Below are 17096 nucleotides of genomic sequence, written 5' to 3' on the forward strand. Positions count from 1 at the left end.
CCCTTTTTGGTTTTTTCTTTTTTTTTTTTGTCCTTTTGTCTGCTGGTAGGGAACAGGAAAACATGGAATCAAAACTTAGCATATTGAAAGGATCCCACAACTAGAGAAATTTATACTTACTAATCCTAGCAATCCTATCTTCTAACAACTTCTCTTTCTCTAAAGGTAATCTTTCAAAAACTCACCTGAAAAAATTTATAAAATGGATCCTTTCTCAGTTTCCAGATACTAACACAGACATCACTGCTAAAGACTTCTTTTAGGACCAAGTTGGGAACATGATACATACACTCCAAACTAACCAAGATTTCTCTGTAACTCAGTATATTCCTATGTTCCACTTTATAACTAAAGCCATAGAGAAAGCCAACAGAAATAGCTCACATTCCCTGCAACCTCCCACAGCAGGGACAGACTACCTCCCTTCAAATCCCAATCACACTGATAACAATCTTTCCCTGGAATTCCGCCCTCTGCCTCCGGGTCCCCCCAAGGTCGCAGTGCCACCTCTGCCGCTGTTCCATCCTCTGCCCCTTTCCCTGCAAACCTCTCGCCACTTCCCCCCACCACCTCCGCGCCTGCGGGGTTTGCGTGGTCCCCCCTTCCCCTCCCGGACGTGGCAAACGCGAATTCCATGGCATCCTGTTGTTGCCCGATTGATAAATGACACAAAACTCGGATAAGTTTTGTGGGTGCTTTATTAAGGGCCCAGGGAACTGGGGGACTCACGTCCCAAAGTCCGAGCCCCCAAATTCACGTATGGGTGCTTCACTCTTATACATGCGATTCACAACAAAGTCTCTAAGAAACAGTCCTCCGTTCCCCTTGCCTGGTCACAGACCCCTTGTGATACATTCCTTGGTTCACAAACAAGATCATTAATCCTCTGCTTATCTTATTCTAAGAGCATTGTATGCTGCCTCTAGAAAGGTTAGCATTCTTACTTTCTTGCACTAGTTTAATTATTTATTAAATCTCTAAGACTAACTGCTAGGTAACACACAAAACCCAACACACACTTTCAACGGCTACAAAACTACTTTTTAACAAACCAGTTCACACACAACTCACTATAATTAAATATTTTGCTAAATTTAATTTCTATTCCAACATTTCCCCCCTTCTGAGCATCCTTCAGTCCTGCTGCAAGGATGCTCAATCAACAGTATTGACAGTAACATCTTCATAACGAGGTGGGGAGTGTTCTTCATTCTGCCGCCCGTGGGTCATTGCCTTCAGCAACCGGAGAGATCGCCTCTTTTCCTTTTCGATCACACCTAAGAGGCATCTATATACAATCCATATAGTCACTAAAAATACTAAAAACATTAGTACATACTGTATAGCAGACGTAATCCAGCCAGACAGGTGAAGCTTCAAAGAATCAAATACTGCTCCTATCCAATTATGCTGTGCTTCCCTTTCAATTTCCTTGGTTTTTGTTTCCACTTCTGCCAGTTGAGAAATATCTTTCTCAACTTCAAGTGTAACATTTGGAATGTGTACACAGCAATGATCTATTCTCCTACTCAGGTAACCACAAACTCCATGTTCCTTTAACAGTAGCAAATCCAATGCCATTCTGTTTTGTAGGGTCATTCTTGATGTAGCTTGCAATTGCAAATTTAGATCTTTAAATCCCTTCTTAGTAGCTGCTGCCAACATTTCTGTCTGTCCTAACAAATTGTTGAGCATTTCCCTGTTTCGGTATGTCGCTACTGGGGGGAATAATGACTCTAATATCCATCCAAATTGCACTCCTGAGCCAGGTTCATGCCACTGCTCCTCTAGGGATTCTTCCCTCTTTCTGAGTCCTTTCCTTTGGATCAATCTATTCTGTTTCCAGTATGGACACAATGTGGGAACCCCTAGGGTGATTTGTGTTACTGATCCATCTAGAGGTAAATGTGTGGTCCACTGTCTGTGTCCCAACACCCAGACTAGATTTCCAGGACTGTGCACAGTAGTATATCTGCAATCTATAGGCCCATCCATGGACTCTCTGCTAACCGTGTGATCATACCCCCTACACTCGCATCCCCACTTTAATGCCATTTTCACCGGTACCAATCCGATTCGGTCTTCCGGTGTATCACATGTAAAAACCTCAGTACAATTCCAATCCTCTTTCTGCGGTCTGAACTCTCGGGAAGATGTAGACGTGATAAGGGCCCTATAATGTGAATGATTCTTTACTCCTGACCATTGGATGCACCATTGTACTTCCCCAAGGTAATTATAGTGTTCCAAAACACTAAGTCCCCATAATGTCTTCCAACTATTCCAGGTGTCAAAATTCTGTGTGACATTCTGAAAACTCATCTCGTTTAGTTGAGATTTCGTTCTTATTCGTACTGTATTGCATGGCTCATCTACTGGGGTTGCAATTAAACACCTCCTGGTATTTTGAATCCAACCATAATGATTGGATTTCTTTTCACATTCCTCTTTAGTCATAGCCCGAGTGGTCATACACAAATCCCTCCATACATCTACTGGTTTGGGAACTGAGTGGCAGGACCATGAAACATTCTTGAATGTTTCAGGCATTTTGGTTACTGGTATTATTCCCCAGGGAACTGGTTCACCTGCAGCCTGTGGTAACGGCAGGCAAGCTGTTATTTTAGTCACATTCTGCATGATCCCAAAATCTCTGATTAATCCTACCACTACATTTTCCTGCTCAGTATTTCGTTCTATTGTATCATTAACCTCCCATCTACTCCTACCGTGTCTCTGTAAGGATAACATCATTCTGTCATGCCTCCACCATGCATTTCCTATTCTAGGATTAGTGACACTCGACCATCCACAACCTTTGCCTTCCTTCCCCCACCAATTGGTCCCGTCCTCTATTCTGTCCCAGGTCAGTTCCCTATTTTGCTTCCACCATTTGACCCAAAGGTTCCTTTGATATCTTGATCTTACTAGGAAGGAACAATTTATTCTGAGAGGTGGCCCATCCCACATGTCCACTGCCATTGATACTGGATTAACCTTTATGTTTTCAGCACGATCCCCTGTCCATGGCAAAACCCTCATACTCACTCTTTTGTAATCAAAACTATCCCGTATTTTGACCAAACATGTATATTCTCCTGTATCGTTTGTGGTTACCTTGGTAAGATTCAGTACCGTGTTTCCTTGTTGTTTATCCTGATCCCAACCGACTCCTATCTTGCCTCGGCTTCTTTCAGCCCCCCGTTGCCATATTGCAATAACTTCACCGGCCTCAACTTTCTGGCTGTCAAAGATAACACAAGTTAATTGAACATCCATCCCTTCCATGACTGTAACCTTTGTTTCTTCAACCTGTACTAGAGTAGACCCTTGAACGGGTACTAGTCTCATGATCACTAGCAGTAATATAATTAAGAAGGCGGCTTTGCACGGAAGATCATCTGGGTTGGAGACACTATCTGGGTTTCCCATTGGAACGGTGCCTTCTTTACCCTGGTGTAATGGATCCAAGCATCCATCCCCTGGACCTTCACCGCCGTGTAGGTCGTCATCATCACCTGGTGGGGTCCGCTCCATGATTCCCGTAGCGGATCCGTGATCCACTTCTTGACGTACACCTGGTCCCCAGGCTGGATGTCGTGGACAGAATTCTCCAGCGTGAGCGGTCTATTCCACTGTAACGTATTTCTTAAAGAATTCAAGATCTTATTAAGTGACATAACACACTCTGCAATCGCCTGGTCCCCACTCACATGTACCTCCCCTTTTAATACAGTTGCATGATATGGTTTGCCATATAATATCTCATATGGACTTACGCCTACCTTTTCCCTTGGTTTAATTCGAATCCTGAGTAGGGCCAAAGGCAAAGCTTGAGGCCAGTGCAGTTTAGCTTCCTGGCAAATCTTTTTGATTTGTCCTTTCAGGGTTTGATTCATCCTTTCCACCTGCCCACTAGACTGAGGTCTCCAGGGGGTATGCAAATTCCAGGTTATATCTAACATTCGTGCTAATTCCTGCCCTAGCCCGGCTATAAAATGCGGACCCCTATCTGATGACAATCCTAAAGGTACTCCAAATCTTGGTATTATTTCTTTTAACAAGGTTTTTACCACCTCCTTAGCCTGATTAGTTCTACATGGAGAAGCTTCCGGCCACCCTGAGAATGTACATACACACACTAACAAGTATCCGTATCCCTGTGCCCTAGGCAATTCAGAAAAATCAACTTGCCAGTAATCTCCCGGTTGTGGCCCAACTTGCAACTTTCCCATTTGTATTTGTCTCCTAACTACTGGATTATTTTTCAAACATACTGGGCACATTGCATTAACTCTTTTTGCCATTGTTAACATCTGATTAGAGATTATCTCATTCTTCAAAAATTTTACCAATACTTCTGCCCCCCAATGACATTTATTATGTTCTGATTCCAAAATAAATTTCATTATGCGGGTAGGTACCACTATTTGTCCCATTGGTGTAACATACCACCCAAGTTGATTCTTCTGTGCCCCTAGCAAGTTTATTAGTTTTCCATCTTCTATTGAATATTTGGGCTCCTGATTCAGGTATGGGGTAGCCGGATTTGTTCTTACCAGTACCAATGCCATTTGAGTCCATACTTCCCGTGCCACTTGCCGAGCTGTAACATCAGCAAATCAATTTCCTCTGTAAACATCTCCTTCCGCAGTCTGATGTCCTCTAACATGCATTACTGCAACTGCTTTGGGACTGTGTACCACATCCAGTAGCTGTAGCACTTCTTCCCGGTGCTTGATGTTGGTTCCCTGTGAATTCAAAAGCCCCCTTTCCTTCCATAACGCCCCATGTACATGAACCACACCAAAGGCATATTTAGAATCTGTCCAGATATTAACCCTTTGTCCTTGCTCAAATACAGGGCTCTGGTGAGTCCAATCACCTCTGCCTTCTGGGCCGAAGTTCCAGGTAACAAAGCCTTTGCTTCTATTACCTGATCCAATGTTACCACTGCATACCCGGCATAGCGAGTCCCATTCTCGACAAAACTGGATCCATCAGTGTATAGTTCCCATTCAGGTTCTTCCAATGGTTCATCCTTTAGGTCGGGTCTGCTGGCATATACTTGTTCAATTACCTCTACGCAATCATGCACCAGTCCCCCAGCTTCCTGGTCACTGCGTAAAAACTCTGCTGGATTAACATGATTAGTAGTCCTTATTTCAATATCATCCTGTTCTCTCAGGATAGCCTGGTATTGCAACATTCGACTTGATGATAGCCAGTGACCCCCCCTTTTGCTCCAAAACGGCCATGACCATATGGGGAACAAACACTTTCATTTTTGCCCCCAAAGTCAATTTCCGGGCCTCTTGAATAAGAATTATTGTTGCCGCCACGGCTCGTAAACACGACGGCCACCCGGAACTTACCGAATCCAGTTGTTTGGAGAAGTATCCCACTGGCCTCTTCCAGGATCCCACCTTGTGGGTGAGGACCCCCAATGCCAGTTTTTGCCTTTCATTCACGTACAACTGGAATTCCTTGGTCACGTCAGGGAGTCCTAGGGCTGGGGACTCCTTTAGTGCCTGCTTCAATTCCTGGAAGGCCTTCTTTTGCTGTGTCGTCCACTCCAACCGATGCTGCTTCAAGGCCTCATATAGTGGCTTGGCTAGGAGACTGAAATTCATGATCCACAGTCGACACCATCCCACCATTCCTAGAAAAGATCTCAATTCCTGATGGTTACGAGGCAAAGGAATAGCACATATTGCCTCTATTCGGTTTACTCCCAAACGTCTCTGCCCTTGTGTGATCTCACAACCGAGGTAAATAACGCTATTTCTGAGCAATTGAGCTTTTTCCTTAGAAACCGGATACCCTGCTTGGCCAAGCATGTTGAGTAATTTAATTGTTAATTCCACACACATTTCCCTTTCCTTAGTAGCCAGAAAAATGTCGTCCACGTACTGCAGGACTACATACAAGGATGGGGATATTGTTACCTGGGTTATCTTCCATTCCTCCAGCTCCTTGGCCAGTTGGTTTCCAAGAATAGTAGGGGAGTTTTTAAATCCCTGTGGGAGTCTCGTCCACATAAGCTGCTTCTTTCTCCCAAAATCAGGACTCTCCCACTCGAAGGCAAAATATTTCCTACACTCTATTGCCAGTGGGATGCAGAAGAAGGCATCTTTAAGGTCAATCACTGAGAACCATTTAAACTCCTCTGATACAGATGTTAACAAAGTATAAGGATTAGCAACAACTGGATGTATGTCTTTCACTATTTCATTAATAGCCCTTAAGTCCTGTACCAAACGGTACTTACCATTAGGTTTCTTTACTGGAAAAATTGGAGTATTATACTCCGATTCACATTCCTGTAATATTCCTTGAGCCAAAAATTGTTTAATTAACGGGGCTACTCCCCTCCTTGCCTCAAGCTTCAAGGGGTATTGCTTTACCCTCACTGGTTGGGCCCCTTCCTTTAGTTCCACCTTTACTGGCTGTGCAGCTTTAGATTTTCCGGGGACCCCTGACTCCCATACCCAGGGTACTACAGCCTGCTCAATTTCTTCTGGAATAGGAGAGGCATCCACTTCCTTGATCACAAAAATGCCTGCTATTTGTTCCTCAGGTATTTCCAATTTCACCCTTCCCCCTTCAAATATTATTTTCACATTAAGTCGGGACAACAGGTCTCTGCCAAGAAGGGGTGTGGGGCAGTTTGGCATATATAAAAATTGGTGATCTAATTCCTTCCCCCCAAACCTAAGATTTAAAGGTTGTAAAAATGGTTGTTCCTCTAGCTTCCCTGTTGCCCCCACCACCTGTACCGTTGTGTCACTCAAAGGTCCCAATCGTCTATTGAGTACAGAATATGTGGCTCCAGTGTCTACCATAAATTCTTGATCCTTTCCATCTATTTCTAAAACTACCCTTAAATCCTTTTCTAGTCAGCTTTGATTCTGATAGTTTCCCAAAACTAGTGCTTGAGCGACTTCTGCTGGTCCTCCCGTTAATCCTCCCACAGGGGCATTTCCCATTGGGGCTGTCCTTAATCCCATGTTTCCCATGCCCATACCTCCTCTAACCGAGCATTCATTTTTCCAGTGTCCCAATTGTCGGCAAAAGGCACACTGGTTTGGATCCAACCTCCCCATGTTAGGTGCAAACCCAAATCCTCCCTGACCTCTTGGCAACCCCCTCTCTCCGTGATTAGCTCCTCCCCGACCTCGACCCCTAATGGGTCTTCCTCCTGCCCCTGTCTGTTGCATTACAGCCAGAATACTAGCTTGTTGTCTTTTTGCAGTTTCTTTTTCCCTGTTGTTGTATACCTTCCACGCTACCTCCAGCATTTTATCCAAACTTCTAGTATCCTCTCCTTCCAGCTTTTGTAACTTTTTCCTAATATCCTCTTGTGATTGCCCCATAAACAACAATGCCAATTGAAGTTTTCCTGATTGATCCTCTACATCTAAATTAGTAAACTTCCGAGCCATGTCTTTTAATCGTTCTAAAAAGGCAGACGGAGACTCATTCTTGTCCTGCTTGACCGAATACAACTTAGACCAGTTCATAGTCTTAGGTATTCCTGTCCTAATTCCTTCCACCAACAATTCCTGATATCGTTTTACAGCCCTTATTCCTCCCGTAGAGTTTGGGTCCCACTTAGGTTCCTCACTTGGTACCAATTCATCAACTGTCTCATTTAGTTGTCTCAACCGAATTTCCTCACGAGCCTTTTCTCTAGTGGCTCTAATAACCATTTCCTTTTCCGTGGAATCCATTATAGTATCTAATAATACCTGTAAATCATTCCAGTCCGGATTCTGAGTCTTTATTACCATTTTAACCACCATTGCCACCCTTTCAGGATCCTCCCGATAACTCCCCGCTGATTGCTTCCATATTACCAAATCCCCGGGGGAGAAAGGCACCTTTATAAGTATCCTTTCTCCCTGTGGTCCCACAGCTTCCCTCAACGGTGCAATTAAATGTGGCCCCTTTTGCCCCTTCCTTCCCTTGCGAGTCCGCCCTGCTAACGGAGTTCTTTTAACACTCTCATTCTTTTCACCATCACCACCATCACTATCACTCTCACTAGATCCCGTTTTTATAGCTATATCCGCAGGGGGAGCAGGGGGCACATTAGGAGCAACCGGAACCCTTGGAGGTGCTATACAATAAGACAAATCTTCCTCGATTGAAGGATACAAATTACGCTCCTTTCTTTCTTTACATCCCACACACTCCCTTTCATCATTCACTTCTAAAGCCAAAATACCACATTCCTTTTGCCATTCCTCTTTCCGATATAAAACGAAAAACAAATCCAAATATGGTATTTCATCCCATTTCTCATTCCTCCTTAAAATTTGCATCAAAGATTCCATTATCCCCAATTCCAGTGTACCATTCACCGGCCATCCCGCTTCCCCAATCTCATATTCAGGCCACCAATGATTACAATAATCTATCATTTTACTTTTATCCAATTCTTGATAATACCCTTCACTTTTCCACCGTTTCAATATAAAACCTAATGGTGTATTTCCAGGTATTTTACCATTGGCTTGCACTAAGGTTTTAAAAGTTTTAAAAGACATCATATTACAACCTTTAATTCCAGTATTAATCCAAATAAGCCAATATACCTTAAACCAATATACCTTCTCGCCGTCCTTCCCTAAAACAAACAGGAGGCGAGTTCTGGTCCTGCGTCCTTAGACGTCTTATGGCCGGAGCCCAGGCTTTTTTACCAACCACCAAATCCAAATCCAATTATCACCTTTTTTTCCAATATAAAGCACCTTCAGGCTTACCTTAATGCAGTTTGTCCGACAGGCGCGGGGGGTCGGGCACGACCGATGACTCCCCGAGAAGTGCTCGGTGCCAGCTTGGAGTGGATCGGGACGCGAACCGCCCCAGCAGCCTTCGGAGTCCTGCCGCGGTCGCCAGAAAACTGTTGCCCGATAGATAAATGACACAAAACTCGGATAAGTTTTGTGGGTGCTTTATTAAGGGCCCAGGGAACTGGGGGACTCACGTCCCAAAGTCCGAGCCCCCAAATTCACGTATGGGTGCTTCACTCTTATACATGCGATTCACAACAAAGTCTCTAAGAAACAGTCCTCCGTTCCCCTTGCCTGGTCACAGACCCCTTGTGATACGTTCCTTGGTTCACAAACAAGATCATTAATCCTCTGCTTATCTTATTCTAAGAGCATTGTATGCTGCCTCTAGACAGGTTAGCATTCTTACTTTCTTGCACTAGTTTAATTATTTATTAAATCTCTAAGACTACCTGCTAAGTAACACACAAAACCCAACACACACTTTCAACGGCTACAAAACTACTTTTTAACAAACCAGTTCACACACAACTCACTATAATTAAATATTTTGCTAAATTTCATTTCTTTTCCAACACTGTGTGTTATCTGCAAGTGCAAATGTGCCTCTTTCCTCTGAGTCAGCTCCCCCCACCCTTCTTGCTGCTTCTCCTACCCCGGCCACGGCTTCCCCTGCCCCCACTGCACCCGCCCCCACTGCAGCCACCTCTGCTGCGGCTCCCCCTACCCCTCCTCCCGTTCTCCCCCCGCCACCGCCGCAGTCCTTCCCATCCCCGCCACCAGTCCCTCAATCCCAGCCCCCACCCCTGCTGCTGCCACCTGCACCCGGGCGTGTATCCCCATCCCATCCCTGCCTGCTGCACTGGGAGGTCTCCCTGCATGCCGGCACACCCCAGCCGCAGCACACCACGCTGTACCCGCGGCAGCCCAGACCAATCCCACCGCCCCCTCTGCCCCGCTTCTCCTTTACCCCCACCCCCAGGCTTTCCAGCCGCCCACCCACCCTCAATGTCACCCGAACGGAACCTCAGAAACCCCCCACGGTACCACCCCACTTCCCCAACCCTGTGCATGCCATTCTGCTGCCATTCCAGCTCCACTGCTGGCTCCCTCTGGCCAAGCTCTTTTGTGCCTTCTCTCAGCCATAAAAACCCCTGCAAAATCTCACTCCAACACGCCGTGAAAAGCATAGGCCACGGCCTGCTCGCTCTCATTCCTCCTCTAAGGACAGCAGTGACAGTGACTCCGATTCTCATACAGAGGACATTGACCCATGGGCTCTAATTAAGATAGAAGCAACCAAGGCAGGAGACGGGCAGATGGCACAAAAAATTAACACCTTCTCCGTAGATTATAAAATGGGAAAAAGAGGAGGGGCCACTAATAGAAAAACATGGGAACCCAACTCAAATAAGGAACTAACACAATTAAGAAATATAGCCAAAGTACATGGCAGAAGTTCACATATTTTTAGAAATTTCCTAGAAGCTATGTTCTCAACACATATTTTAGTACCCCATGACATTAAAAATATTGCCCACTGACTCTTTGCCCCAGCAGAATATATGTTTTGGAAAAGGCGTTGGAAAAGACAATTAAAAACATTATCAGACTCATATTCTACAAATGCTGGTAAGTCTGATTTTACGGTTGAACAGCTGGCTGAGGAAGGGGATTTACAGAAACCCTCTGACCAAGCTGACACCTTACCTAAGGAAGCATTACAAAATGTGGCACTTGCAGCAAAAACTTCCTTACTTCTTACCCCAGATAACTCTATCCCTACCCAACACTTTTCTAATGTTAAGCAAGGAGTAGATGAAAGCTTTATCAAATTTGTGGACAGAATTAAAGATGCTCTGAAAAAACAGATAGAGAGCACAGAGGCAAGAAAGGGGCTGTTATGCAAGCTTGCCATGAGTAACCCAGATGAACAATGCAAAACAATTCTGAGATCTCTACCCTTGGATACAGAACCTACCTATTACATGCCCTGTTCTAAAAGACTTTTACACTGTTTTCCCTCTCTCTGTGTTTTCACATTTGTTCAACAAGGTTTTCTTTCTAAGAATATTAATCACAATATCCCAAAAAATGGTTGTGTATTTGCTCCCTAAGTATTTACAAAGGAACAATTTAAAAAAAAAATCTGTATACATGCTAGATGCAAAATGCAAATAAAAATAAACTTGAGAATTCTCCCAAAAAACCTTAAGAAAAAAACCCCCCATGTATTCTGTAAAACCCAGAGTATCCATCTACAGAATACATTCTAGAAGACAAAATTTGTACAATGGTTCTGCACAGAATTCCATGCTTTCAAGCTTTTTGCCCTTCAGGGGCAGTGCCATTCTCTGAACTGGAATGCTCTGAGCATGTTCTGCTCTCCCCTGGTACAGATCATCCTCCCAGCAAAGGGGGAGTGCAGCCACCACAACTCGCAGCACTTCCCCACACAGCAAGAACCTGAAGGGGAGAGATGGCTTTCACGAGCTGCTGCGGGTTCTAATAGTGCCACCTCTCAACTGCTGAAAGCTTGAATTTCTGTGTCGCGATGTCTTAGTTTATTGACTTAAATCTTCTATTATCTTGTGGTGTGTTCAAGTGTTCTCTGAGTTATTATACTTAGGTTCTCCTCTGTGTTATGCCCTCCTACCCAAATGTCCCTCAAGGAATTCCCTCCCTCCTCACCAGACTTTTCCCTGTCTGTCAAGACAACCCGGCCCCTTTGGCCTATCCATCAGCCCAAACCCCACCCTTTGTTCCAGAAAGTTCCCTGTCCCTCACCCCAAGATCCAATCCCCACCCCAACCCTCTCTCCTCCCCTTGTTCTGATTTGTTGTAGCCTTTGAAACCACACCCTGAGAGTCGCTTATTGGTTACTATATCGTGTCCACCCCGTTTTCAAAGATTTTAAAATCCTGTGCACAGCAAGGCTGGGAGTTGGGAGTTATTTTTATTTTTGCTTGTGTTTTGCAATTCATTCCTATATGCTTTTTCCCCACCTTTATTGATAAATTTACTGCATTATACACTGTAGAAGAGCTTCCTCTGCCTCTTTCACTTGGTCCTTGTTGGTGCTCTACAGGTCTCTACTGGTAGGCAATTAGCTTAGAGGTTCTGGCTCAGGCAAAACCCTAGTCTAGCCAGTTCCCCATTCTTGCCACTGTCCTTGGAACACCACAGAGCTAGCCAGGGCTCCGGAGGGACAGTGACAGTGACCCACGCCCTGGCATGTCACAGCCCCCAGAGCCACACCTGCCAGGCCACAAGCCCCAGCCCTGGTCCCCACTGCCGGCCTCAGCGGCTCCTGGGCATCCTCAGCCTGGGTGCAAAGGCAGCCACAGGTGCCTCCCAGGGTGCTCTGGATCCAGGCTGCAGACACCCTAAAGTCAGCACTGAAAGGGACATGGATGGGGACTGCAGCTGGATCTTCCAGTGCTCACCAGCCCTGACTGCTTTCTGAGTGCACCCAAACCTCACCTGCAGCACCTTGAGCACATTTACCCTTCTCGCCTATTCTGGAACGTGGTGTCCCCCCATCCTACACCAGCCCTTTGCAGGGAGTGACCAGCTCTCAGCTGCTCTGCTACCTTGGTCTTACTTTCTGTTTCCTAGCAATGAACTTAAGGGATACACTCATGAGAATCCCAGCACAGCATTTGTTACTCAGGAGCTCTTAGGCAAAAAAACTCCACTGATGACTAGTTTTTGCACAGAGGAGGAGGCGCTGACAGCTGAAAAACGTAAGGCACAAGCAGGGCTCGGGCATGAGAATTCCTGATCCGCAGGATTCCACCCATTGTTGTTGCCAACTGCTTTGCTCACATGTTAGAGCCAGTTTGGGACAGAAGCTGCTGTTGACAGGGTAGGAAAATTTGGAGAAATAAAGGCACAGAAAACAACCAAAAAATCCCAAGAGGAAAAATGCTTAGAAACACAGAGAACAAAAGTCCTTGGAGATGGTTCAGTAGAAAATGCCACCAGCAGTGAGCAGAGCTCAAGGCTGCTCACTGCCACCACAGGGGCTCCTCAGTCCCTTGCTGGTTTATGTCTCATCTCTACTGGGCTCTCTCTGCCCCTTCAGCAGACACAGCCCTGCCTGGAAAGGGCTCCATGCTCTCGTGTTCCCTGTTTGCTCCAGGCTACATTTTTAGCAGCACTGAAAGAAGAGGTGAAACAATGCCATTTTTTATCCTTCTTGCAAACTCTTCTTCTTCAGTGTTACTGCCAGAAATCATCCTTCTGTCAGCTTGGCGCAGTGTCTGCTGCTGCAACCTTGCCCATGTCCCTTCCATCAGCTCTTGCGTATCGGCGCTTGCTGTCACACATCATGAACTGAGAAGAGCAAAGATTGAATTTTCTTGGCTTTTCCAACAGACACAACAAATTATAAGTCCAAATAACTTGGTTGTTTGTTTCAGCCCTCTTTTTAGATAACTCTTTCTTGCTTTAATGCAAAAGGTTCTTTTCCCACATGGATGGAATGTTCTCTAATTGGCAGTTGTTGATGGGGATTTGGTGAATTTTCCATTGCTCACTTGGTGGAGTCCCCATGGGCTGAGCTCAGCGGCCGACTCTGCTGTCCCCAGGGGATGCACTGGGACGCCAAGCCCCTCAGGGCTGGAATTCGGGGTTGGGCGGGCTCGGAGCGCGCGGGGCCTGGGCCCGTGAGGAGCTGCTGCTGGCGCTGGCTGTGCTCAGCCCGCTGTGCCGAGCAGCCGCGGCCATGGAGACACGGGCGGGAGCTGTGGCCGAGGCCGGCAGGCGGCCCAGGCCGGCTCGCACTGCGAGGACGCCGACAGCCTGTGCCCTGAGGCCGGGGCTGTGGCGGGCGCTTTGCGGGCAGGGCTTTTCCGAGCCGGCCGCAATGTGCTGCCTCCCGTGTGGGCCGCGGCAGAGGCAGGCGGGAGCGCGGCGGGGCCGGCAGCGGCGGGCAGAGGCCGCAGAGAGCAGCAGCCCGGCCGGGCCCGCTGCGGAGCGGCACGGAGCTGCCAGACAGCCCTCGGCTGTGGCTGTGCGCACAGGGCAGGAGCAGAGGCCGGAGCAGAGGCAGGAGCCGCGGCAGGAGCCGGCCATAGTGGCAGCTCGCCGTGTCCGGGGCCGCAGCCGCAGCTCTCCCCTGCCGGCCACAGCAGCAGCCGCTCGCCTCCTAAGCTCCGGCGCTTCCCGAAGACGAGGGGCCCGGCCCCCAGCACGGCCTGGAGCCCTGCAGCGAGAGGAGCCGCCGGCGCCGCAAAGGGCAGCGCAGAGGGCGCAGGTTGAGGAGGAGGACATGAGGCTCGCTGTGGGCCGCGCTGGGGCAGCTCTGCCCTCTCGGCCTTCGCTTTGAGCCCTTTGCATCTTTTCCAGGAGCCCTGATCCCCGTCCTCGGCCAAGGGCCCCCACAGCCCTTTCCAGGGCTGCAAGAAAAGTTCCCTCAGTGACAGAATCACAGAGTCACTGGCTTGGAAGACAAGACACCTTCAAGATGATCGACTCCAACCCATGTCCTAACACCTCAACTAAAGCATGGCACTGAGTGACACATCCAGTCTTCTTTTAAATGCTTGCAGGGATGGTGAGTCCACCAGCTCCCTGGAAGGGTCTGTCCCAGGAAGAACCAAGATAACACTGGGGCCTTCTACCCCCCAGCACTTGGAGCTCTGGAAGTTTGCCTTTCTGCTTAGGCAAAGGCCATGGAAAAGGACTGGGAAAAGTAGTCACAAATAGAGTGCCCTACAGAGCTCTAAAAAGATGTGCAAAGAATGCAGAAAACAGAAAAGAAAAAGGCAAAACCCAAATGGCATTAGCAAAGTCTTGGGCATAAACACATAGATGCAGATGGTCTTCTCAGCCCTCTTTGTATTTCTGGGAACCAGAGGAATCCTGCTTGAGCCTCTGGGGAGATGGGTTTGGGAGGTAAAAGTTCATTGCTTTTTTTCTCCTTGGGGCAGCTCCTATTCCTAGCATCAGCTGAGCCTCTCTCCAGCCTGATGCCTGTTCTGATTGTTGCAGCAAAACAATTGATGGCAGATAGAAGACGCTGACACTTGCAGAGATGTAACTTTTTCCAATGCCAGCTGTGAGTGGGAGTCAGAACAAAAACTCCAGAAAGCACAACTCCATTGGAAGATTGCCTTCCTTTTCATTCTGTAAAGAAGCTCTAGATCCACTTGGGAATTGTCAGTTGTTTGTTAAGAATGGGAAGTTGTCTTTCATGATTTTTTTCATGTGGTTTGGAAGTGGATAAGGCTCTCCTTCTGAAGCCCCAAAGCGGATAGCCTCTAAGAAATAATGAGTTAAAACATAGAATGTGAGGCATTTGAAGAAGACATAATATTAGGAAACACATAGAGCAATTAATCAGCTAAAGCATGAAACACAATGACAGGAAGGAGATAGGGATAGGGGGAACTGATGGGCTAAGCATGTTCAGAGCCAACAATGTCAAACTGACCCTAAGAACTTTGCCAAGCCATAGAGACCAAGCCAAGTACACCGGGAATTGACCAAATTAGGGAAGAGGTTCAAAAGTTTAAAGAGGAAGAGTCATCGGAAAGACCCCGTCTATGATGAAGGCAACAGGAACGACCACCTGAAAATTCCCCAAAAGAGATGTCTCCACCTACGCTCCGCCTACACCACGCCCCATATGAATATGCATGATTGTGTATCTGATCTGATGTAATCCTATACCCAAAATTGTATATAAGGCTTGCTTTTGCTATGTGAACTCAGAAATCCACTTCATGATTTCTCCGACGCGTCGTAATAAAATACCTCCTGCTTATCTGACTTAGGCTGAGTCTCTTAAGCAGTTATTCTCGCCTTTTGGGGCAAAATTCGGCATCATTTCTGGCGACCCAGATGGGACCAGACAGGAGATCCGGGCCCTGAGGTCCTCCCGGGCCGGGTCCGGGGTCGGGATTCTCTGGGCGCCCCTGACGAATTTTTTTGTCAGAAGAGACCCCCCTGGACTGGCGCCTTGGTGGACGGAGGGTTCCCTGCATCTCCTGCTTCAATTAAGAGGTATTTTAATTGTTTATTGGTTTTATTGGTAGGGAAACGGGGGTCAGACGTGACCACCCGAAGGGAAAGCTGGGGGATGCCCCGGTAACGAATCCCAGCTGGGCTAAAACCCCAGCATTGGGTTGCTAGCATTGGGCTGCTAGCATTGGGTTGCTAGCATTGGGTTGCTAGCATTGGGCTGCTAGCATTGGGTTGCTAGCATTGGGTTGCTAGCATTGGGTTGCTAGGATTGATTGGCCAGGGTTAGATTCCCGGCATTGTTTTGTAGAGAAAAGGATAAAGTCCTGCTGAAAAAGTATTTGTTCATCTTGGTATTTTTGGTCTGTATGGGAAACTGTTTTAACATTGTGTTTGATGTTGTAATACTGTGAATTAAGGGTTAAGAACTGAAACTGCTATCTGAAGAGGTCTGTCAGCCGGTGATCTTTTGTGTCTGTTCTATGTGTTTGTTGCAAAATTTTACAGAAAACATCTTGCTGCTCTCTCTATAATTTTTAGAAGAGAATAAGTTGATAGATATCCGGAAGAAAATTGTGACCCCCTGCAATTGTTACACTGTCTACGGTTGCGATTGCACGAATCTGGCAAACTGGTGTCTCACGGTCTGTAGGTGACCTTGCGTGACCAAACCCGGTAACAGTCTGTTCCGATATAGACCATAAGGTAGGAATTCCTTTATAAAGGTGTGCGTGTATGGTTGAGAGTGAATTAGACGCAGCATCGCTGCGACGCGAGAAGCCAGGACAAAAGCGACTGAAAATTGTGTGTGAAGTGTTAAACCAACACAGGGAATAACTATGGGAAGTCAACAGAGTAAGGACGTAAATATGAAAACCCCCTTAGGATGTATCCTAAGACACTGGAAGGACTTGGGAGGGATCCCGGGGGGAAACATAAGTAAAAAGACACTCCTTAAATATTGTACGCAGTGGTGGCCGTTGTACAAGTTAGATGACAATGAGAAATGGCCGCCGGAGGGAACAACTAATTATAATACTATTTTGCAATTGATGCTTTTCCTTCGCCGACTTAACAAATGGGACGAAGTGATGTATGCTGACATGTTCTTTACCCTAAGAAATAAACCGGAGTGGCAAAAAGAGTGCGGGGTAAATGTAGCACCTCAGGACCCCCTAGTGCTAGCCCTGGAAAAAGATAAGAAAGGTTCAAAGCCTAAAGAACGGTGCTGTGATGCATGTAGCATTGGGCAGCAATGTCTTAAATTGACAAGAAGGGATAGTGGAAAGGAGAGCGAAATAAGCCTGTGGGAATACCATCCATTCGCCC

This window comes from Ammospiza nelsoni, chromosome Z (assembly GCF_027579445.1).
Source record: "Ammospiza nelsoni isolate bAmmNel1 chromosome Z, bAmmNel1.pri, whole genome shotgun sequence".
Taxonomy (NCBI): Eukaryota; Metazoa; Chordata; class Aves; order Passeriformes; family Passerellidae; genus Ammospiza; species Ammospiza nelsoni.